The 24562-nt window shown below is 42.9% G+C and overlaps 1 long non-coding RNA gene across 5 annotated transcripts in view; it reads right to left on the bottom strand.

Annotated features, from left to right (window-relative positions):
- LOC134485086 (uncharacterized) overlaps positions 1-20817 on the bottom strand; it is a 70833-nt gene extending 50016 nt beyond the window's left edge. For 2 of the 5 annotated variants that reach the window (XR_010062949.1, XR_010062948.1), the window contains exons 1-2: positions 9164-13342; positions 7131-7253 (exon numbers count right to left, since the gene is read on the bottom strand). This is a non-coding gene — a long non-coding RNA (uncharacterized LOC134485086). Of the gene's footprint in view, positions 1-4482; positions 7254-9163 lie in introns of those variants that run through there. The other 3 variants (XR_010062951.1, XR_010062947.1, XR_010062950.1) reach the window with 3 other exon arrangements.
- Positions 20818-24562: the final 3745 nt, after the last annotated feature.

The following is a 24562-nucleotide window of genomic DNA, read 5'->3' as shown; positions in this document are numbered from 1 at the left end:
AAGCCACATTTTTGTAAAAGCATCATACTAATTATCCCAGACCAGTTACAAATATTATTGCCTTCTGAATTTCCTTGTCCTGGGCTTCCACATTCTGGATATGTCTTGGCACTCCTGACTCCCAAGCTCCTGCCAGTATACCCCATTAAACTCTTCTTAGAGCACTGGGCCACTTCTCGTTCAAAGTTCTGAATTCTTGCATATTTTCCAAAACAAGTAACAAGCACAAAGTGGCATGGTCTGGTATCACACAGCAAGAATCCGCTCTATTACATCACCTTCTGCATTAGTTACCTTTGTATTTCTGTGACAGAAATGCCATGAGCACAGCAAGCTATAAAACATGTAGGCAATTAGTGATCCTATTTCACAGAACACCTGTTACCATAGGTTAAGTTCCATGACTACAGGGCACAGTGGAAGGAGCAGGAAGCAGAGGACTCACATCTGGAATCACAAGTACAAAGCAGAGAGTGCACAGGGAGTGGTGCAGAGCACTAAAACCTCAAAGCCCAGCCCCACTGGCATTCTTTCTCCAGCAAGGGCACACCTCCTGAATCTTCCCAAACAGGGTCAACAACTGGCAAAGGAGTACTCAAATGCCAGAGACAGTGGAGGATAGCTCATGCAAAATGTCATGGTGATTCAGGAATTCGAATCAGTAACAGAGAGAAACTTCACCCTGGGTCAATGTGTGTTGCTGCAAAGCCAGTAAGCTGCTCTCCCTTCTCTTGATCATGAGATGTGTATTAAGTAAAAATGTAAACAAGCATCTCCATGGAAAATCAACAGCCCTGTTAATCTGGTAATACTTATAGGATAAGTCCAGAGGTGCTGGATACTGAAATCACAGAAGAAGCCAACACAAACTCAAACCGTTTAGTCTACAGGAATAAAAATACGACAGAAGCCAAAATGGGTAACGATATGGAGCAAACACTCACTCACTCAGCAGATAAAATTACACCTAGCCCTTACTCACAGACCTACTTCATAAACAGTGTACATTCTGCTGGTACATACTCAACACAATCCTAAATGCTGCAATCAAACCAAATGGTTTCTTACCTTGTTGAGTATGACTTTAAAACACTAAAGTACTCTGAAGGAGGTGAATGGAATCTTCCCAGGGCCTGGAGAGGTCAGCTAAGGGAGTACAGAATAAGAAAGCAACACAACCCAATTTCCCCACCAGCAAGAAGAAACCAGCCTGATGTCAGTTGCCAATTCCTGAGGCTTTAAGAGAAGCCTACAGACTGGAAGGACTGAGGTAGGTGAGGTTAAAATACAGTTCCACTGAATGCTGGAAAGTGATGTGTGTGTGTCCGTGTGTGTGCGTGTGTGTGTGTGTGTGTGTGTGTGTGTGTGTGTGTGTGTTCCATGCATGTGTTTCTGTGTGAGTGTGGTTGGGTTGTTGCTGTTGTGTGCTTAATTTGAGACAGAGTGTCACCACAATCTGAAGCTGTCCTAAAACTCACCCTGTACACAAGGGTGGTTTGGACAGTAAGGAGACCTTCTCTCTCCTGAAAGGTGGGATTAATGATGTGTAGCACAAGCTATATGTGAATGTAAATTTTAAAATCTGAAGATTTTATAAACCTCCTTTTTCTTGCTTTAAAAATGCTGGTGATTACAGCAATACATGGTACACTGAGGACAGAACAGAATATACAGTGTGAGTTTTGAGATGGTTCAGAGGTGAAAGGAATAGCTGATGATCTGAGTTTAGTTCCAGAGGCACTGTTAATAATCAAACACAAATGTAGCCGACTTTTATCCTGTGTAAAAATCAGTCAGGGCATCCAGTCAGAGATTAAAGTATTTTTGGTGTTGTGATGCTACACATTCATAAGACTGATTCCTGTGGAACAGGCTAGTGAAGCAGACAGTAATCAACAGGACACGAGAAAACCTACAGAGCCGGAACTAGAGAGAAAGCTCAGGATTTCAGAGTACTGGCTGCCTTTGCAGAGGACCTTCACTTATTTTCAACACTTCCAAGTCAGCTCACAGGCATGTGCAACTCAAGATCTAGAATATCTTACCCTCTTTGGATTTTGTGGGCACTACATAATACACACAGTGCACATATACTCATGTACACCCTTGTTGGATGACCATAATCCAACCACAGCAGGGACAGAGCTCGCCACCCTCAAGCTTGCCAATTTGAAGGAGGAAGCCTTCTTGTTAAAAGCACTGGAGAACAGCAGGCAAAAGGACACCTGACTCACACATTCCACCGGAGATCTTGAGATGGAAGCCACACATAACTCTGGCCTTCTCACTGAAGAGAGGTCATCTTTGGATTAGGAGCTTTCATCTGATCCTGTTTTCCTCTTGGATTCCATTACAGAAAAGCATTTGTGTTTGTCCAACTCTATACAGGTTCCCAACACCCTTGCTAGTCATGTCTGACAAATCCATATGGAAACCACTGTGTAACTGGAGTCCTAGTCTATAGCATCTCTCTCCTTCACGCTACCCTCCTTTTATAATGCAGATTTCATAGGAAATCATATTCTTTGTGTACTTACAAATCCCATGTTGTTTACATGTGGCTAATATTTCTTCCTCAGCATGCTTGCCTGGAGACAGGGCTGGATGCAGGTATTCTTTAGACAAGGCAAGATGCAGGTACCGTTGTAGCCATAGGACACCAGCATCAAAGCTGTAGTTCAGTGCATGCATGGCATGCATTCACAAAGAAGACTGGAGCCCCAAGGGAAGGTACATCCACAGGGTACTAGGGAGAGGGTCCTGATTGCTACTGTTGATGTTGCATTTCCTCCTTGTTCTGACTGTTTTAACTGGAATTGCCCCCTCAGAGCAAAATTCCTAAGATATCTGACAGCCACACACAGATGCACATGCAGGTAAAACACAAATGCATGTGAAATAAAAATAAATAATTTAAAACTGATGAGAGAGAGAGAGAGAGAGAGAGAGAGAGAGAGATAGAGAGAATGGTGTTTATAAAAGAGAAACTTACCCTCAAAACCTGTTTACTGTCCTGAAACTTCTTTCTCATGGGCAGAGGAACATAGACATGAAATTCTTTCTCTCTACACTTCTCAGTGTGTGCTGGTGTACTCTAGATAACCGGTTATTTGGTGAAATGTTGAGGGGTTTAGAAAGATGAACATCATGTTGTAAGTCAATGGTCTTTAGTCCCTCGTGAGTTCCGTGATTTCAGCTGAGGTTCTCTTGCAATGGGTTCTGTATCCAGAGTTATAATCATGAGCTGTGGAATTTCATTTGTTACATGGATACAGGGGCCCCAGTATAGTCATCTGTTACTTCCCCAACCCATGAGCATGACCCAGGCCCAGTCACAAGTCAGAATTGGGTCCTCAGAGACGCCACTAGGAATGTATGTAGACAAAAGTAAGAAGTCTGGGGAGGGTAAGGAGGAAGAGTGTCAGGTTGAAGCCTGTTTCAAATTCAGAATAGCAGAGTATGTATTTCAGTTAATTGCTTTCATATTTCCCTGGTCGGTGCAATATTAGGACTTGTTAGATTAGATCTTTGAGCCAGAGAGCTAACACCACTGAAGCCAAAACTTTATACAGACAGGCTATCAGGAGTGTCACCCATGTTTACTCTCTCTGCTTCCAGAAGAGGTGCAGACAAATATTTCCTCACTCATGGTGAGTACACCACAAAGGAAACCAGTGCATGCTCCTTACACCCCTGAGGACTTCCCAGGGTAGGGGTCCCCAACACACTGGGATCTGACAGTGAAAGTGTCTGTGATTTGACCAGGGCACGAGGGACTACTTATATCACTTTTCCAGGGATGGCACTGCAGAGATCAGACAGTAGTTAAACTTGAAAGCTCATCACATTCAACTTCTCCCTGTGCTCCTAACACACCTGATCCCCACACCCTAAGAACTGGCAGCCCCTTTAAGCTTCTGCTGTACTTTCACACCCTGCCTCCCGGGACTCTGGACTCTTCCTCCTGATGCTCTGCTCCCAACTGCCTTGCACCCAGCATTTTACTCCTTTATTTTTATTTCTTGTTCCCAAATCGTGAATGTGTTCTGAGTGGGTCAGCTATGGGTAGGATCACGAAATATGTGACTACACACACGCACACACACACACACACACACACACACACACACACACACACACACACATACCAATTTAAGACAAGGCAGACTGTTTATTTGCAGGGGATCCAATGCCGTCAAGAACTGGGACCCTGAAAAAAGAGCACTACACTTCAAAACAAAAATCCAAGGAAAATAAACAACTGGAGTGTCAGTGGAGGTTGTGTAAGAAGAGTGTCAGAAGAGCCTGTGAGAAGGTGAAGGGCACACTGAACACCCAGCCAAACTGGAAACGTCTGAACCTGAACTGTTCAGCATGCACCCTGCACTGTGGCATGCTGTGGGGGTGTCTGAGAAACCATATCTCATCACCTGAGTTTGCACGTATTTAGACCAAGTCTTTGGGTGTTGGAGGTGACTACTATATCTATAGATTGGTTAAAATTAATTTGGATGAATTCATCATGCATAAACAGTACAACAAAGTTGTCCAGACCCAACTGTTGGATGTATCATTAATGGATTATTCCTTAAATACTTCTGAGCACGAGGATGAAAAATTTAGGATTAATATATGTTCCACTAGTGGATGACTCATTAAATGTGCACCACACTGGAGGGGACCAACCATCAAAGGATAGCTACCGTTCTTTTAATCTTTTGCAACTGCAGTAGCCCATGCAAAGCAAACACTCACATGTGTCTCATCAGTCAATCAGTCTACAGGACAGAGATTACCTATGCCAATCTCAGGGACAGAACAGCATTTTCTGTTTCCAATTCAACTACCTTTTTTTTCTTTAACCTGCAGCCAGGATCCAAAAAAAAAAAAATGATTCAAAACAGCATTTACCTGCCCACACTGAAACACCATTAATGAACAGAGAACAAGAAATGGTAGAAACAGTCTCAGCAAGGAGAAAGTCAACAGTCAGGTTGTGAAGACTCCTTCACATACTGCAGAGACAAGACAAGTCAGCCTCAGCAAGGCCTGGCCGGCTACCCACACACACCCCATGGCTCTGAGCCCATCAGCTCCAGACCTGAGGACTACCAGGGATGCAAGCTTGATACTCGAGACTCTTTTATCTTTCGGTCAGTAAGGTGCCGTGGAAAGTACCTGGGAAGCAGGGTAGCAGGGTTTACAGAGAAAGTCATAGAAACATTTCAGCCTTAAAAATCAAAATCTCATCCCTTCAAAGCCAGGTGTGTGAGTGTGTGTGTGTGTGTGTGTGTGTGTGTGTGTGTGTGTGTGTGTGTGTGTGTGTGTGTGTGTAGGTGCTCATAAGACGTAGGTAGTCTTGGAAAATCAAGGAGAGGAAGGATTTATTGAGAAGCTGAGATGGTGGTCAATGAAGGGTGGATGTTGGAAGGAAGCTAGAGCATGGTGGGATTTTAATAGCCAAAGAAGTGAAATTCGTATTTAATTCCCTGAAGACAACTGGTCCAGGTGCAGTGTTCCTGGTGGTGGCTCAGTGCTCCAGCTGTGGATTCAGGGAACTCAGAACATCATACTGAAAATAATCTAGCAGACTACAGAGTCAAATTCCTGTTGGTGCTCCAGTCCCATCAGAGAAGAAATTAAGTCCCTCCTCCTATGGATCCTCTCATTTTTGTCATTCTCTCCTGCAGGAGATTCAGTCCTTCCTCTGAGGGGGCTACTCATACCTGCAGGAGATTCAGACCCTCTTGAAGGGAATTCTGTCTCCAGACTGGGATGCAGACCCTCCTGTTAGAGAATTAACTCTCTAAATCTTCTCACAGAGTATGTGTGACTACATGGAGACAGCATTATCTGCACTTCTAAACTCTGATTGGTAAAGAGAACCCACGATATGAGTTTGAAAACCTCTGAGTTATATACTGAGTAATGAAAACCTACAAGTTATATACTGTTGATTTCTAAATGTATTCAGTTGATTATGAATTATTCTGCAATATTTTGATGAAATTTACTTACTTCCTAGATTTCAAACAAAAATAGAAGCTATAGTTAAAAGTTTAGTGTGTGTTTGGCGAAATTATTTACAAAATATTTTTGGTTTTTATAAAAGTTGGTGTACGACATAAAAATTTTCCCCTATTTTGTTTTGTTTACTGCTAGGATATAGAAATGCTTTATTTCTGCTGACAGAGCTTATATTCATTGGTCTTGTATAACTCACTGTTCAGTGCTAAACTTTAGCAGATTCCTTAGGGTCTCTGCCATTTATAACAGGATTCCATCTACAAGTCTACTGCCTTGTTCTTCCTTTCTGATGAGATGCCTTTTGTTCAGTTTTTCCCCGTAAATGACAGAGCTATACTGTGAGAACAATGATGGACAGCAGTGCCAGAAAGACCTGGGACACATTTACAAAGTCTGGTCCAATTAGAATGGGGCATGGTGAGATAGTTCTGTCAGGTTTGCTCTGACCCTATGAGTCTCTCTTCACTACCTTCACTTGGACAAGTTGTAACCCAATTAATATGGTGAAGGATGAAGTCCCTGACACTTAGTAGGTGACAATGCCTTCCACGTGATCCATTCAAGGAAACCTGAAAGGTGGGCTCTCTTGTAATGACATTGCTGTCTTTATGAAAGGGACCCTAATGTCACAGACACTTGAAGGGTGCAGAGAGAGACCACAGGGCACCAAGAGGAACCAGCTACCTACAAACGGAGGAGAACTGGAGCCAACTCTTGGACCCCAGTCCTCCAAACGGAAGCCAACAGAAACCTCTGCTCAGTTCTGCCTGCAGCCCACAAACACTAGAGTGTGCATTCTTGGTGTGCTCCAGAGCCTGAAAGTCGCTGCTCTAACCCCAGCTCTGTCGTGGGGTGGATGGAAGTCTTGTCTATCTTGGGGTGGATGGAAGTCTATCTCTCAAGGTGAGGTAAAGTGGTCCTGAGTTAGGTGCCAAGGTCCAGTCCCAGGGGGAAGCTTCCCGATAGCTAAGCTTGAGCTTGAAGCAGGCAGAGCTGTGCTCTCCTTAAGGAATGTAGCACTAGTTGCCAGAATAGAGGTTTCTTCTTTCAATGTACACTTAGGCAAATTTGCAAAGATCCAAAATGCTGGCTGTGGTTCTCACCAGTTTCCTTGGAGTATGCCCACAGAGTTCCTTGTCTGCTCCTGGGAATCCAAGCCTTGTCCTCGAAGGGGCTGCTCATGCACTCATCTGACTTCTTTGGCCAGGAAGCACACCTGCTAAAAACTGAATTTTAAGAGGCAGATAAGATCAGAGAAAGGACTAAAAGAGCTCGAAGGGGCTCGAGACCCCATATGAACAACAATGCCAAGCAACCAGAGCTTCCAAGGACTAAGCCACTTCCCAAAGACTATACATGGACTGACCCTGGGCTCCAACCTCATAGGTAGCAATGAATAGCCTAGTAAGAGCACCAGTGGAAAGGGAAGCCCTTGGTCCTGCCAAGACTAAACCCCCCAGTGAATGTGATTGTTGTGGGGAGGGTGGTAATGGTGGAGGATGGGGAGGGGAACACCCATAGATAAGGGGAGTGGGAGGGCTTGGGGGGATGTTGGCTTGGAAACCGGGAAAGGGGATAACAATCGAAATGTAAATAAGAAATACTCAAGTTAATAAAAAAAAAGACATAGAGACAGGAGGAACTGCATCCTGACCTTTTGTGTAGGAAGTTTGGCTTGGACTGATCAAGTATCAGAAGGACCATGAATTCCCTATGGCCAAATTAGCTAGGGCTAAGTTTATACCAAGAGAGCTCCTTGAAATACCTGATCTGCAGTTTGCGCTCCCTTCTACAAGCAACTACTCAATTGAATATAAGTGACTACATCCAGGTTACTTAGTTGGCTGCTAAGTGTAAATCTACTTTTACCTGTATTTAAACATATGGTTCATATCCCCATTAAATGGAAAAGCCCCAGTGGTATTAGTTTTAAAGGTGCTCACATAATAAGTTTTTGCCAAGAAATTTTCAGTAATTTATGTAGAAATCTATATGGAGAATGCAGTATAGTACAGTCAAATCACAGGCTTTATAATCCTATATTTAAAGTTTGATATGATTACAAATATTAAAGCAGGACTATTTTAAATAGTCTAATATATTTAATTTAGAATTAATCTGTTTTTCCATGCACCAATCAGCCATAATGTAGGTTAGCTTGTTTCCTAAGTCATGTGTTTTAAGAGGCGTATCAGTCTACCAGCTAAATTTGAAACACCTTTTACAGGATTGTATTATTTAGGTACCAGGAATATTAAGAAGATGAAAAGAATAGGAAAGTTAAAATGATTTAGTAAGCATTAAGATTTATGGATGCATAACAGCTTAAATCTTGATGAGATATGTGTAAGAAAACTAGTAGGGGGAGCATAAGTAAAGGAATGATCCTATCAGTGCCTCTAAACCATAAAATGCATTCCTACAGTTATCTGAACTCCATTGACTATGGAAGTCAAGGTAAAACACACACACACACACACACACACACACACACACACAAACAAAAGAGGCAGATCAGATCATCTTTCTGATTATGTTCACAACATAGACTTCTTTGTTTATTTGTCTGTTTTTGTTTTTTAATTTTTTATTAGATACATTTTACTTACACTTCAAATGTCATTCCCCTTCCCGGTTTCCTGTTCATAAATCTTAGGTGGGGCCGCTGTAAGGTTCAGATTCTCTGCTTGGGAGCCATTACCACACATGATGTTTATATTTTTGTTCACTTTTATCAATCTATTTTTTTGCGGTGTGCTCTAAGAGGGCAACGAGTACGGTTACATAATTATTGGTATTAACAGCTGTACTCCCAAATCCTGCTCAGTATGGAGTCTGCTGATGTTTAGCATAAGGAGATGCCAAGTCAGGGAACCTTCATGTGCTGATGCAGCAAATGAGAGTCCAGAGAAGCCCCAAGCGGGAGATGGAGGAAGGAGCCATAAGGACAGTTGGGAGAAAACGGGTCAACTTCCCTAAGATTCGGAAAAGAAGCAGTTGGTCTCCATCCCGAGGGAACTCAAGCTAAGACTCACAAAATAGTGCTACTAAGCCAACCCAAATTCTCTTATTTTCCCCACATCCCTGAGAGCAGAAAGGAGTGGTTTCAAACTCCATGGGCTCCCCTCATACTCACTGGAATTGGATGGTGAAACTGCCATAACCTCTGTTCTGAAAAATCCCCTCAGGAACTAATGAAGGGCGTGGCTAAGTCCGAGAGAGGAGGGCCGGGTATTGTTCATTGGCCACTCATGCGCGTGCATGAGTCTTTGCCCATACACTGAAGTTTTCCAGGCTACCTTTCAATATCCTTCGCATTTACAGTGCTTGTAAAATACAAATCAATTTACTGTGGCATTGAATACCCATCTCACCTAGAGGCATCACTTTCCCAGCCCACTGGCGATCCTGCCCCCTGAGACTTGTAATGGAGGAGGCCCTTCCCCTTCCACTCTACCATCTCAGGAGAGTCTACCACACAGACAATGTCTTATAGGGTCCTTCAATCAGGCCCCGCAGGTTCTGTGTTCATTTCTCACACTTTAACATTTATCCACACCTGTGGTCTGCTGATGTCTCCTGATCCCCCATCCTGTTCTGTATGTGACTGCCTGGGATCACAGGGCGAGTAGGGGCAGTACTATCTACATACTGTTTAAAACGTTTAGGCAATCTCAAGACTGGCACTTACCTCCCAGCGCTGTGAGTGAACAGGTTGAAAAAAATTCTTATACAAACACAATCACCTGACACTTTAGGAGATGAAAATTTCTTCTGCCAAGTCAATCAACCACCCTATTCTGCTTAATTGTATAATAAATTCATGAGTATAACTGTTTCTGAAATCACTTTATTACCTGGGAATGGGCAAAGGAAGACTCATGTAGGATTTGGCAGAAAATGAAGTGGTACAGAGACCAGGGGCCACAGTAGGCCTGAGCCACAAATCCCACACAGGACAGGGAGCACAAGAAGACATGGTCCTGGGTCAGCACCAAATCTAGTTTCTAAGGGATGTCTCTAAGGAATTAAAAAAAATAAATTAAAATATAGAAATACAAACACTAATTCCAACATATAAGTTCTGTTCTTCCAAAAAAGTTCCCCACAAGCTTTTTAAACCCTCAAACATGCTTCCCCTTTCTTAAAGTTCCTTTGCATTATTTATAGGACACTGCTGAGTGTCATAGGCTACAGGTAACAGTACTCAAAGTCATTCCCTGTTCATCTGAACTTTACATCCTTTGACCAGCAACTTCCCAACTCCATCATTACATTTCACCCAAACCCTGAGATTTGGACACTGTCCTGCTCCCCGTGCTAAAGCACAGTAGTCATGAGGGTGAGGGGACACAACATCCCACTGACCCTTCAGCCTGCTGGAACGGATCAGTGTATCCTGTGCCATGATAATGAAACATACCTTCCTTCCATCAGTACTGAGCGGCCACTTACATTTGAAACGTGAATGACCAGAAGACCTTTAAGGCAATGGGCTTATCAGTGTGTAGTTTGGGGAGTCCAGGCCTTAGGAAAACATTTCCCAACAGTAGTGTATGCTATTCAATGTGCTCTTGCAACACTTATTCACATCTGACCTCACTGTCCAGGGATGGCCAAGTCTACTTCACTACAGGTCTCACAAACACACATGCAGTGTTTTCAGATGCTTGCAGGTTCTTGAGTGCATCTGTCTTCCCATGCACTAGGGACAGGAGGTACCTGCTCTTCTTTGGGAGGTATCAAAGGCTTCTTTTTATGCTATCAAAGGCTCCCTATGTGCTGCAGACACAAGGAGAATGCACTTCCTGGGCAAGACAAGTGTGCAAATCCTTCATCAGCTCTCTGGGACATTCTATTCTCTTACAGAGGAAAAAACAAAGACATGCTTTCAAATAGGAAACTTGATAAACGTAAAAAATACTAATGGTTGTATTTCAACAATTGATCATACAGCTCTTATTAAAAAGAATTTTTGGGTTTCAAATGCTTCCGTTTTATTTAAAATTGTGATTATTTCCCTGATGCACAGATTTCTATGGAACAGAAAGTTCTTCTGAAACCATATTAGAGATTCTGAAAAAGAAAATGTGTTGAAATCATAAAGTCACCTTTCACACAAAATAAGCAAACAGGCCTTTCTCCCATAGCTCAACTGAGGAGTGAGGATGCAAAATTCAGGAATTAAAATTAAATAAATCTGTTACGCTGAGAAAGAGATGCAGACTCAACTGACACAAGTGTTCTTATAACACTTAAGTCACAGGGGGCACAGCAACACGCTTCTTCCTTTCCTGACAGAGTTTATAAATCTCTTTACTAAATTTACAACTTCTGAGATAGCTGTGTTTGACAGCCACCCATGAGCTCCCATTTATCTCGGACGTCTTTGCTCCTGCTTGCAAGAATGCTGTGTAATGCTGTGAGAGCTCTACAGCCTTTGGAACCACTGAAGTATTAGTTAACTCTAATAGAACTGTCACCTTTGCTTTCCACTAATGATTAGTATTCTGGTGATTTGAATTGATAAAAATAAAATCCCTAGCATCAAATCTGAAACCTTTCTCTAGAATTTTGGAAATTAAATTATGAATTAGATATTCAATCTCAAACATTTACATTGGATCAGGAGGCTCACATTTTAGATGAATGATGTGTTGTGCGCCTTACATTAACAACTCCTTGCAGCCAACTCATGCAAATTAAAGAACGTACAGGCAACATTTCACCTGCCCTAAGAGACCTGTCTCCTGCATACAGGGTCCCCAATGACACAGGAATGCCCTAGGCTGAGAGGCCTGTCTCCTGCAGACAAGAGCAATTCTCAAATTCATCTAGAATGACAAAAAACACAGGATAGGGAAAATATTCTCAACAATAAAAGAAATTCTGGGAGAATCAGCATTCCAGAGACACAGTAGTGCTCTGAAATTTTCGGCGATCACTGTCTGGTAGGAAAATGGAGGTTTTAGAAAGAACAAAAAGATAATGTCTAGGCCTACTGCCCTTGGAATGACAATGGAAAAGGTAGGGTAGAGGAAACACCCTGTCATCTTTAAAGCCCTTCATTCTGCCTTCTGGGTCCAAGAGTGCCAATGCTAACAAGAACGGGTAACTTCACCTTTGTCAGATCTCTAAGAACTAGGCAGGATTTTTCTTGGTAAAGTAAGACAAAATTTCTTGGATGTGGAACATCTCTCAATTGCAACCATTTCAGAAAAAGAAATTAAACATCACTTAGAAGGACATTTGTTCCTTCCTCTTCAGGCCCACCCCACAAATCGACTGCCAAGGTGAGACCTGCTTGAGTACAGGTGACCTCTCTCTTCTCACTTAGTGTTCAGTTCATTCTCAAGCTCTGTTACTTTACGAGAAGCTTCCACTTTGTCAGACATATCATGACTTTTTGAGAAGTTGTGTGGACGCTCTTTAAACATCAGGTTTTCATGATCTCCAGAACTGCCAGATAAGTGTGCATCTTGGCTGGACAAGAGGAGAACACAAAAGATTATGCATAAAAATACAACTAACTAGTCTAACTAAATTTTCATCTAAATTTTAATGTTTCAGTGGGAGCTGTTCATTTTTGCACATTATTTCAGTTATTTTATGTATTGTGCCTGAAACAAACTATACCTACTCTACGGTCTGAGCAGAACTTTAAAATCCAATCTTTGCTCATCAACTACATGTCAGTTCAAAGAAAAGGGCAGGATTTGTGGCATAACCCTATAACCAACCTTGCCAAAAAGGTATGAGTACAACTTAAAATATATCAAAAGAGTAATAAACCAATAAAGAATTCCATGCAGAAAAGGGGCAAAATAAACTCTTGACTGTGACTTTCAAAAATAAATATGTGCAGTACTGATGGCTCAGTGATCAACTGAAGATTACATAAATACTAGGAAGAACAGGCAGCCAGCTTAGCCATTGAGAGACTCTCTTTCATTGAGCAAGGGAGAGTAATTAGAGGATAATTTCTGTCAACATCAGGGCAAGCCTCCACACGCACCTATATACACAGATGTATATGGTGGTACAACATACCCACACTTATAAGGAAGAAAGAAAATAACAAACCAAGGGTGCTCAATTTCATTAAGCATCAGAATTTAAATGTTTTGGCCATGTAAACAAGCTTAACTATGGGGGTAGTTTAAAAGTACACCATTTCCACAAACTTTCCCCCATATAATATTGAGAACCAGAACAACCCTGATTACTGTAATTCAGTGTTACAAGGGCAGAGGACATATAAACTGAATATATATATATATATATATATATATGTTTATATATATTTGTTCATACACATTTATACTTACGTAAATATGTAACCATATACAACCAACAGACAATACCAAACAAAATGTAGAGAAACTTGAAGCAATCCCAATAAAATCAGGAACAAGGCAAGCCTGCCCACTCTGCCCCTATCTATACAATATATTACGAGAATTTATAGACAGAGCAATTAGATAACAAAAAGAGAGCAAAGGGATAGAAATTGGGAAGGAGGAAGTTAAGATATCACTATTTGTGGATGAAATGATAGTATAAACATGTGACCAGAAAAAACTGTACCAGAACTCCTCCAGCTGATAAACAACTTAAGCAAAGTAGCTGGATAGAAAATTCACTCTACCAAATCAGCAGTATTCCCCTACTCAAAGAAATAATGGGCTGAGAAAAATTAGGGAAACAGCACCCTTCACATTAGACACATATACTATAAAATACGTCAGCGTGACTCTAACCAAGCAAGTGAAAGATCTGTACAACAGGGACAAGTCTCTGATGAAAGAAATTGGAGAAGACCGCAGAAGATGGAAAGATCTCCCATGCTCTTGGATCAGCAGGATAAACATAGTAAAATGGCCATCTTACCAAAGGCAGTCTATAGATTCAATGCAATCCCCATCAAAATTCCAACTCAATTCATCATAGAATTAGAGCAATTCTCAAATTCATCTAGAATGACAAAAAACACAGGACAGGGAAAATATTCTCAACCATAAAAGAAATCTGGGAGAATCAGCATGCCTGACTTCAACCTGTACTACAGAGAAATAATTTTAAAAAACGCAGTTATTTATACAGGGACAGGAAGGTAGATCAAGGTAATACAATGTACAACCCAGAAAATAACCCTACACACAGATGGGCAATTAATCTGTGACAAAGAAGCCAAATCCATCCAGCATAACAAAACAGCATTTTCAACCAAAGGTGTTGGTTGAACTGTCGGTGAGCATGAAAAGAGTGCAAATTTACCTATTCTCCACTCCTTGTACAATGTTCAATTCCAAGTTGATGAAGGACCTCCATACAAAACCAGATACGCTGAATATACCATGGGGAAGAGACTCAAACACATTGGCACAGGGGAAATTTCTTGATTAGAATGCCAATGGCTTATGTTCTAAAATCACCATTCGACAAATGGGACCTCATAAAATTGAAAAGTATCTGTAAGGCAAAGGTCTTAGTCATTAGGAGAAAATGGCAATCCCGAGATTGGAAAAAGGTCTCTATTGATCCTACATTTGATAGAGAGCTAATATAAAAAATAGACAAAAATTCAGAAGTTAGTCTCCAAAAATCCAAAAACAATATTTTTCAAATGGTGTACAGAGCTAAACAAAGAATTCTCAACTAAGGAGCCTTGAAAGGATGAGAGGCACTTAAAGAAGTGTTCAACATCCTTCCTCATCAGGGATGTGTAAGTCAAAATGACCCTCACAATCCACAGCACACCAATGACTAAGATCAAAACCACAGGCGACAGGAGATGCTGGCAAAGATGTGGAGAAAGAGCAACACTCCTCTACTGCTGGTAGAACTACAAGCTGGTAAAATCACTTTAGAAATCAATGCAGTGCTTCCTCGGAAAATTAAAAATAGTTCTACATGAACAACTAGCTATAACACTACTAGACATAAATCCTCAAAGATGCTCCAACATATAACAAGTCCCCATGCTCCCTTATGTTTATATAAATCTTATTTATAATATCCACACGTTGTAACTAAGCCACATGTACCTCAATGGAAGAATGGATATAGAAATTGAGATGCATTTGCACATTAGAGTATACCAAGTTATTATAAACAATGACTTCACAAAATTTCAGGGAAATTAATAGATCTAGAATCTATCAACTTGAGAGAGGTAACCCAGACACAAAAGAACACACAAGCTGTGTACAAACTGATAAGTTATTATTACCCCCAAAAGCTCAATATGCCACAATAAAGCTCACAAACCATATGGAGCTTAAGAAGAAGGAAGACCAAAGTGTGGATGTTCATGCCCACATAGTACAGGGAACAAAATAATCACAGGAGGTAGAGAAAGGCAGGGACCTGGGAGCAAGAGAGAAGGGGAAGATAAATAAATATGCAGGGTTGTGGGGAGGACAGGATCAGGTGATAGAAAAGACATGAGAGAATTAGAGTTTCAGGAAATTGATTAAAAGTATGTAGCAGTGGGGAATGATGAACAGGGTGTAGCCACTACAAAGTCCCAGATGTTAGGGAAGTGAGAGTCCCCCAGGATGCAAACGGTTGACTTTATCTGAAGTATGCAACAAGGGGGACCTACAACCTGTATAGACACCTCCACTAGTTAGACACAGCCCCAAATCGGCGATGGGGCCACAGAATCATCTCAAAATTTTTATGTAGATATGTTCAAGTCCAAAGTACAGACAGCAATAAAAAATGGAACAGACACTAAAGGAAAGGCCATACAGAAACTATTCCACCTAGGATTCCATCCCATGAGCAGATACGAAACTGAGACACTGTTACTGATGTCAAGATGTGCTTACTGACAGAAGCCTGCTATTGCTATTCCCTGAGAGGTTGTACCAGCACTTGACCCATACAGCTGTAGATACTTACAGCCAACAATCAGACTGTGCCTGGGGACCCCACTGGAAGAGCTAGGTGAAGGACTGAAGGACCTGAGGGAATTCAGCCCCATAAGAAAAACATTATCAGTTTACTGGACACCCAGAGCTCCGAAGAACAAAGCAAAAACTAAAGAATACACATGGAGGGAAGCATGGCTCCAGATACATGGCTTTCACTGACATCAATGGGAGAGGAGGCCCCTGGTCCTGTGGAGGTTTGATATGCCAGCATAGGGGGATGTTAGAGTGGTCAGGCGGGAGTAGGGGAGAGAGTGGAGGAGCTCCCTCATAGACGCCAAGCTGAGGGGCATGGGGAGGATGGAATGGGTGATTGCGGAGGGGCAACAAGGAAGGGGGATATCATTTGAAATTAAATGAATAAATTGATTAATTTAAAAAAATCTCATTATCATCTCAGTAGATTCTGAAAAGGCCTTTGGCAAAACGTGACAGTCCATCATGTGAACCTTACAGAGAGAGAAGGATACAGAAGAATACATGAACACAAAGTAATATACAGCAGTCCACTAGCCAACGTCAAACTAAATAGAGAGAAACTTAAAATAATTCCCATAAACTCTGGGGCAGGGCATGGCTGGCCACCCTCCCCCTAACATTTCAATATAGTTCTTGAAGTTCAGGCTAGAGCAATAAGACAACTAAATGTGAAAAACGAGATATGCATTGGAAGGGAAGAAGATATCATATTGGCATTTGTGATGATATCATAGTATGTACAAGAGCCCCCAAAAATTCTATCACAGAACTCCTACATTTGATAAATACCTTCAGTAAAGTGGGTGGATACAACATTAACTAAAAAAAATCAGTACCATTCTTTTAAACAAACAATGAAGGGGCTGACAAATAAATTAGGGAAACATTGCTCTTTACAATAGCAACAAATAATATAAATGTCTTAGTGTAACTCTAAGAAAGTGAAAGATCTGTATGACAAAAATTTTAAATCTCTGAAAATAGCAATTGAAAGATATCAGAAAGTGAATGCAATACCCATTAAAATATCAAAACAAGTCTTTACAGACCTTAACGTGAAATTCTCAACTTCAAGTGAAAGATTTAATAAACCCAGGATAGCTAAAACATTCCCGAACAATAACAGAATTTCGGGAGGAATCACCATCTCTCATTTACTGCTGTCCTACAGAACTATAGCAATAAAACTACAGTATTGGTATAGGAACAGGCAGGCTGATCAATAAAATGAAATCCAAGACCCTGAAATAAACCCACACAAGTATGGATGCTTATTGTCAATAAAGTGGGCAAAATCATATGACAAAAAATAAGAAAGCATCTTGAACAGGTGGTGCTGGTTTAATTGGATATAGGCATAGGGAAGAATGCAATGAGCCTTATCTATAAACCTGTGCAAAACACATGTCCAAGTGGATCAAAGACCTCAAAATAAAACTTTATACATCAAATCTGATACAAGAAAAAGTGAGAAATAGGCTTGAGCACATTGGTACAGGAGACAACTTCCTGAGCAGAACACCAATGGCGCTCAGATATTGAGATCAACAATTAATAAATGAAACTTGATGCAACTGAAAAGCTTCTGTAAGTAAAACAAAACACTTAATAGAAATGTCTGCATACAGGTTGGAAGAGGATCTTCACCAACCCTATAGTGCACAAAAGGCTAATATTAAAATTACATAAATAACAATTGAAACTACAAGAGACCAAATATCCTAACCTAATAATGTGGTGCAGAGATAAATTCATCAGCAGAACTTTGAATGGCCAAGAGCCACTTAAAGAACTGGTCACCATCCTTGGTCATCAGGTATATCCAAATCAAAAGCACCCTGGGATTCCAAATTATGTGCATCAGTATGGATAAAATAAAAATCTAAAGTGACATCCAGCACATGCTGATGAGGATGTGGAATAGTGGGAACACTCCTCCATTGCTGCTTGGATTGAAAACTTGTACATCCATTTTCGAAATCATATTGGCAGTTTCTCAGAAAACTGGGAATCAGTTTTCATCTGGACTTAGCAAAACAACCCTGGGACATATAATCAAATGGTGACCCACCATCCCACAAGGACGCTTGATGAACTATGTTAATAGTGGTTTTATCTGTAATGTCCAAGAACTGAAAACAACCTGTATGTCCCCCTACTGAAGAATGGATACAGGAAATATTGTATATCTACACAATGGAATACTCGTCAGCTATTAAGAATAAATACATTATGAATTTTGTAGGCAAATGGATGAACTTGAGAATGTTATCCTGAGTGAGGTAACCCAGAACCACAGAAAAATGTATGTCATTTATAAGTGGACATTAACCATAAAGTGCAGGATAACAGGTTGATAGGCATGAAGGAAGAAGGAGGGCCTGAGTGAGGAGGTGTGGATCTCACAAGAAGGAGAAACAAAATAGTCTAAGAAGGATGAAGTGATGGAACAAGGTAAGAGAAGAGGAGGGAAAGGAGATGGAAATGCTGATCAGGTCTAGGGAGAGGGGTTTGGAAGAGGGCTAGGAGTGAGATTACAAATTGTCTGGGCAGGAGTGTCCAGGGATCTCTGGTGACTTGCTGTATGCCTGGTAAGGGAGAGGATGGGGAAGTCTATGGGGGTAACTCTAGCTTAGATTCCTACCGGAGCAGAAGATGGAAATGGCCACCTCCTGTAGCAAGAAAGAACTTCTAGAAGAGGAAGAGGACATCAATACACTCACAACACCTTCAACTCAAAATCTGTTTTGCCAATAAGTGTGCAGGGATAAAGATATAGCAGATATTGAGGGAACAACCAAACAATGACTGCCCCAAAGTGAGATCCATCTCATGTGACAGAGACAACCTCTGACAGTACTTTTGTTACTCTGATTTACTTGCAGACAGAAAAGTAGCACACCTGTCTCTGGAGAGGCTTCACTCAGCAGCTGAAAGCCACAGCCAGTCCTCAGATGGAGCTTGGGAAGTCTTGTGGAAGAGTGGGGGAGAGTGGTGAGCAGACTAGAGGGGTTAAAACACTACAAGAAGTCCCCTATAGTCAGATACCTTGGACCATGGAGTATGCTAGAGCCTGTGCAACAAACCCCAGGGCCAGGTGTAGCTATCTGCAGTTGGTCTCCATGTGGGTCATCTGACAAGTAGATCCAGGACTGTCTCAGTCTCTCTTGCCTGCCATGGGAACCCTTCCCCATACCTGGGCAGCCTGATTGTAAATCTTTGGGACAGGGGGTGCCTCATACTGTAGATGCCCCAGGGCGGGGTGGTACCTAGGGAGTCTGCCCTTCTACAAAGAGAAGGGAGAGCATTATGGTGAGAAGGATTTGTAAGGTGGCACTGGGAAAGGAGGAGGGAGCGTGGCTGGGATCAGGATGTAACCTAAATGAAGAATTACAGTACTGGAATTAAGAAAGTTAGACTGGAAATTGGAAAGATTGCTCAGTGTTAAGAGAACTGATTGCTCTTCCAGAAGTCCTGAGTTCAAATGCCAGCAACCACATTGTGGCTCACAAATATCTCTGATGAGATTTGATGCCCTCTCTGGTATTTCTAAAGACAGCGACATTGTATATATGTATACAGATACACACACACACACACACACACACACACACACACATATATCAAATGAATAAATAAATAAATAAACAAACAAACGTAGGAATTACCTGGTCTTAGATTCAGAGCAGGGAATAAAGTGTAATGAGATTATATTCAAACCCATGTCATGTACTGCCTGGATCTTTCAGATCTGCAGGAACCATCACAAGGAAGAACAAGAGAGGCTGGAAAGGGTGTCTGATCCCTGCAGCTCCTCAGTGTCCACTAGCACAGCACTTGCCCTTGGGAGATGATGTCATTCATTCTTCCCGATGTTGCATCAATCAAAATTACATGCTCTGTGGATGAACCTGTAAAAGAGGACAGTTGCTTTTGGGCCAATATGGGGGCTCCTTGCCTCTCAGCAAGCTCACTGCTGCCTTTTGAGGTCTCTGGATGGTGAGCAAAATGAAGACACACAGAGTAGCCTCAAGTTGAGTCAGCCAGGCCCAGGGGGCTCAGTGGTGTCTCTCAGATTCCCAGGCCCTCCCTGAGATTGAACACTCTACACAGTGTAAGAGGATTAGGGGATAACCAGGAAATGCAGTTGCTCAGGTGTCTGGCTCTGTAGGAGGGAAATAAATCACAGTGGGAAGCTTCAGGACAGTCAGGTGACCTGAGCACTCCACAGAGTCTAAGTCCAGACTCACAGACATTCAATGTCTACAAGTCTCCTAAACACAGGCCTTGACTGACCTGCAGTCCAGAGTATGTTATTATACAGTGTCGCTTAGAGAGAGGACATACTTTCCAATTAGGCTTTTTCTGTGTCACACTGAGACTGGGTTTATGGTACAGCTGATGCAGATGGGGACCGGCCACAAGTGGCAGTCTATCGCAGATCATGAAATAAATAAATAAATAAATAAATAAATAAATAAATAAATAAATAAATATCCACTTATCTCACTGCCTGCAATCCTCATTGTCACCACAAGGGAGCGCTGCTTTGACCTTCTCAGAAATAAAAGCTGACTTCCCTCAGGGAAATGGATGGATGGATGGATGGATGGATGGATGGATGGATGGATGGATGGATGGATGGATGGATGGATGGATGAATGGATGGATGGATGGATGGATGGGTGGGTGGATGGATGGACAGACAGAGAAGTGATTTGACTTAATCAGTTTCTTCCAGTCCTACTTTTCAGGTTGAAAACACACTGAACATGTCTGCTGCAATTGCTTGTTCTTCATTTCTGCTTTCTTTGGCTGTTCATTCAAGGCAGCTCCCTTAGAATCTGCTCATCTCAATAAAGGTCCATCTGTGGAATGTATAGCTTCTCAGTTAGGAGCTAAGGGATTCTTGGAAGGAGTTCCCAAAATCCCCTCTGGGGCAGATGCCAGTGTTCTCTACTTCAGACAGCAGCTGCATGAAGCAAACACACACCTGTCTGAACATTCCAGCTTGGGTGCACGTCACAGTGCACCTGCCCCAGGGTCCCTGCCAGTTGCACATGCCACAGGGCCACAACTACAAGATCCCTTCCCCAGGACTCATGCCCCCTTGCATCTCCCCCAGGATTCCTGCTCTGTTGTAACTGAACCAGGGTCCCTGCCCGGTTGTTCCTGGCTCACGTTTCCTACTCAGTTTTACCTGCCCCAACGACCCTGTCCCACTGCACCAGCCTCAGGGATCCTGTCCCATAGTGCCCACCACGCTGCACCTTCCTGAGAGTACCTACTAACTGTTCCTAGGTGGCATTTTTCAAAATCTAATTCAAAGATCTTGCCAGTCAGAAACCATTGTCTTTATTAACACCAAGTAGATATTTGCAGGGCTTCCTCACCTACACTTAATCAATCCCTTCTCTCAGTTGTCCATGTGGAAGCAAAGAAACTAGCAGCAGAACATGGATTATTCATCCAGGATATCAGCAGCCCTAGAATTCTCATGAGATGGGCTGCTGTGACTGTGATACAGGGGTGGCAGGGAGGCTTTGACACTGAACAAGCCCAGAGTGCTGCCTCTGCTCACATTGTGCCAGCACCTTAGACTAACTCTAGATGTCCTAAACTCTGAGAGGAGGAAGGAGATCTTCCTACATAGAAGATGTTCTCTGAATCTGTGCTGGCCAAGGTCAAGCCAGAGTGTTTGAACATTCCAGTTCCAGCCCCTGAGGGTTCTCTGCCTGCCTGGTGTTTTGTTGTGCTTTATGTCTGGCAAGGTGAAGATGTGGCCCATACTAGGAATATCTTTGAAGACAACTGCCCTGGGTTCCCATGCTAAAATTCAATTAGGGACTGACAGGGACCTAAATACCAACAAGACAGTGCCAAGACCATGAGTTCCAAAATCAAGAGCAAATGGGGCCTTGATGGTATCCTGTGCTGATCTGACAGGAGTCAGCACACACAATTCTCCTGCACATCCAATGCCCCTTGGAAAAATCCTCTGTCAAGGGTAAGTGATGCCTCATGAGAATGAACTGTCAGCGTAGGACAAGACACTTGGGACTACTGTCCTGAACTCACCAGTCTCAGATGAATGGGCTTTGAAAAGTTTTCAGGACACAGAATAGGGGTATGTAAGCAAGTGCAGGTAATCCTTGGGAAACACATAGTTCCTGAGGAGGTTCTGAGATATGTTGGATCCACTCCTGGAAAAGGCAGCATTGTGTTCAGGGGGGTAAGAAAGCAGGAGCCTGCTGATGTTTTCACAGTATTGCATGGAAACAGTAACAATGCCCTTAAGAGCAGGATGTCCTAACACTCTCAGATCAAGCAGACAGCCTAGAGCCTATTAGGCCCATATCCCAAGAGAATACCGGTCATGTGTGAAGCTTCTATAGCCAGGAAGCTGGAGCAGGGAACATTGACATTGTCTCAGTTAGGGGTTTACTGCTGAGAACAGACACACCATGACCAATGCAGCTCTTATGAGATTAATGGACACAGGATTGCAGGTTCAGAGACTCAGTCCAGTATCATCAAGCTGGGAGCATGGCAGCATCCAGGCAGTCATGGTGCCAGAGTAAGTGAGAGGTCTACATATTCATCTGAAGGCTGCTTGGGGAAGACTGGCTTGCATGTGGATAGGAAAAGTGTTTTAAAGCCCATGCCCACAGTGACACACCTACTTTAACAAGACCATGCCTCCTAATATTGCCACTCCCTGAGCTAAGCATATACAAACCATCATAGACATCTTGCAGGAGGGTGGTACTGTTCTATCAGAGAGAAGCCTCTGCTCCCGTTAATATACTGAGGTCAACCCTGGATAGGGCTCAGAGCCCTCCACACATCCTGGGACTCAGGGAGGCATCCTATGAAAGAGCTTTTTCCTAGAAGGACACATGGGTGTAGGCCTCCCTTCCAGCCAGGCTGTAGGGAGTCTCCAATGCTAAACTCTGTCTTTTTGCAGAAGTGAAACAATGAAAATTCACCCTTCACAGTACAGTGAATAGCAAAAATGGTGAAAGGTATAAAAAAGAACCAATTAGTACCTGAGCATGAGGATTGGTTTTATATGAAATGTGGGTGGGTGCAGTGCAGTATCCTCCTCCATGTACCCACATGTTCAGTAACTACCCTGTTGATGCAGCTTTACACATAACCATCTGGAATCCATTCACTGAGTGACTCCATCCCTGGACTGGAAGCTACAGGTTGGACTTTTCTATCCAGGTCTCCCAGCGCAGGGACAGGGATGCATGGATAATGTGGAGAGAAGCAGACTGGAATGGTGCAGAGGTTATCCTGCCAACAACCCCAAGCCCCCAGCTGCATGACAGTGTAGAACAGTGAGCAGTTTCCCAGCCAGCCTCACTCCCCATAGACAGACTTCTTCCAGTCCCTCCTTATGCCAAGGAAAGAAAAGCAAAAAAAGTAGGGGCAGGGAAAGAAAAATTGCTCTACTCCCAGGAGCCAAGGACAAGCCCCCTCCCATCCTCTGATCTGACCTCATAACCAGCCACAGCCAAGTCCTGGGCTCATCTCTAGAGTCACATGGACCCAGGCAGATGAGCCCTTGAATCACAATCGGCTCCTCAAAAGCATCCTATGGGTGTCAGTCCTAAGTCCATGAATCGGAGGTGCTCTGCACAGCTATTCAGAGAAGCCTTCTCTTGATCTCTGTGAAGATCTCTCTGTTGGATGTCAGAGGAGAGTGTCCATCCAGCATCAGTCCTGGGACTGTGGCCCTCTAATGTGTTAGCCCATGTGAACCTCCCCACAGAGCCCCACCTGTCCTTGTGCAACTCCTCCTTGATCGCTTTTATAGGAAGATATTTAGAGTCCCTTGCAGGAGGCAGGGAAAATGGCACACAGCTGAGGGTGGTAGACAAACCTGGGAACACATCAAATATTGAGTTGATGTGAGGCTCCCTAAGCCATGCTTGGGCAGGTCTGTGCCAGCGATCCCATAAGACCCTTTGATTCTGCCCATGTACACAGCAGGAACCAATTGCCAGTCCTACCCTCTGCCCTGAGCAAAGGGAGATTGGAACTTGGATTCCAACCCTGGCCATTCCTATAATACCTGACCTTGTAACCCTTGCTCCCTTTGGGGCTCAACAGTCCCCCTCAAATGTAGACAACAATGTCTAGATGGCGTTCACAGCTTTTCTTGCCTGAAACTGTGCTTTGTTTGATACTACAAACCAGGAAGTAGGGACTTAAACTTGAGATCACTGACTCAGGCTAGGGAGGACTCCAGGGCACCTGAGCTCAGCTGCAAAGGCAGAAGCTGAACCACAGTGAGCAGAGGTGGCACATTTTGCTGTTTCTTTCCTTTTCTGCTCTCAGGCCTTTCAGTGAACTCTACAGATGAGGATCTTACCTCCCAGGCTTAGTGTCTGCAGCCATGAGAGTCCTCTACAGGGGACTCAAAACCCCAGAAGAGTCTTCAGAAGGAAAGCGCTACACACTGCACTGCCCCCAGCACTCTGAGAAACAGAGACCCTTTCTGGGCTTGGGCCAGTCAGTGCTCAATAGTTAGCTTCTGGCTGCACTGGCTGCTCACAAATAACACAGCAGACTGGGTCCTGTGACCTGGCTGTCACAGACTGTGATTG

The sequence above is a fragment of the Rattus norvegicus genome, chromosome 1, assembly GCF_036323735.1.
Source record: "Rattus norvegicus strain BN/NHsdMcwi chromosome 1, GRCr8, whole genome shotgun sequence".
NCBI lineage: Eukaryota > Metazoa > Chordata > Mammalia > Rodentia > Muridae > Rattus > Rattus norvegicus.
Note: the sequence above shows the minus strand (reverse complement) of the source record. Positions and strands in the feature narration are given on the sequence as shown.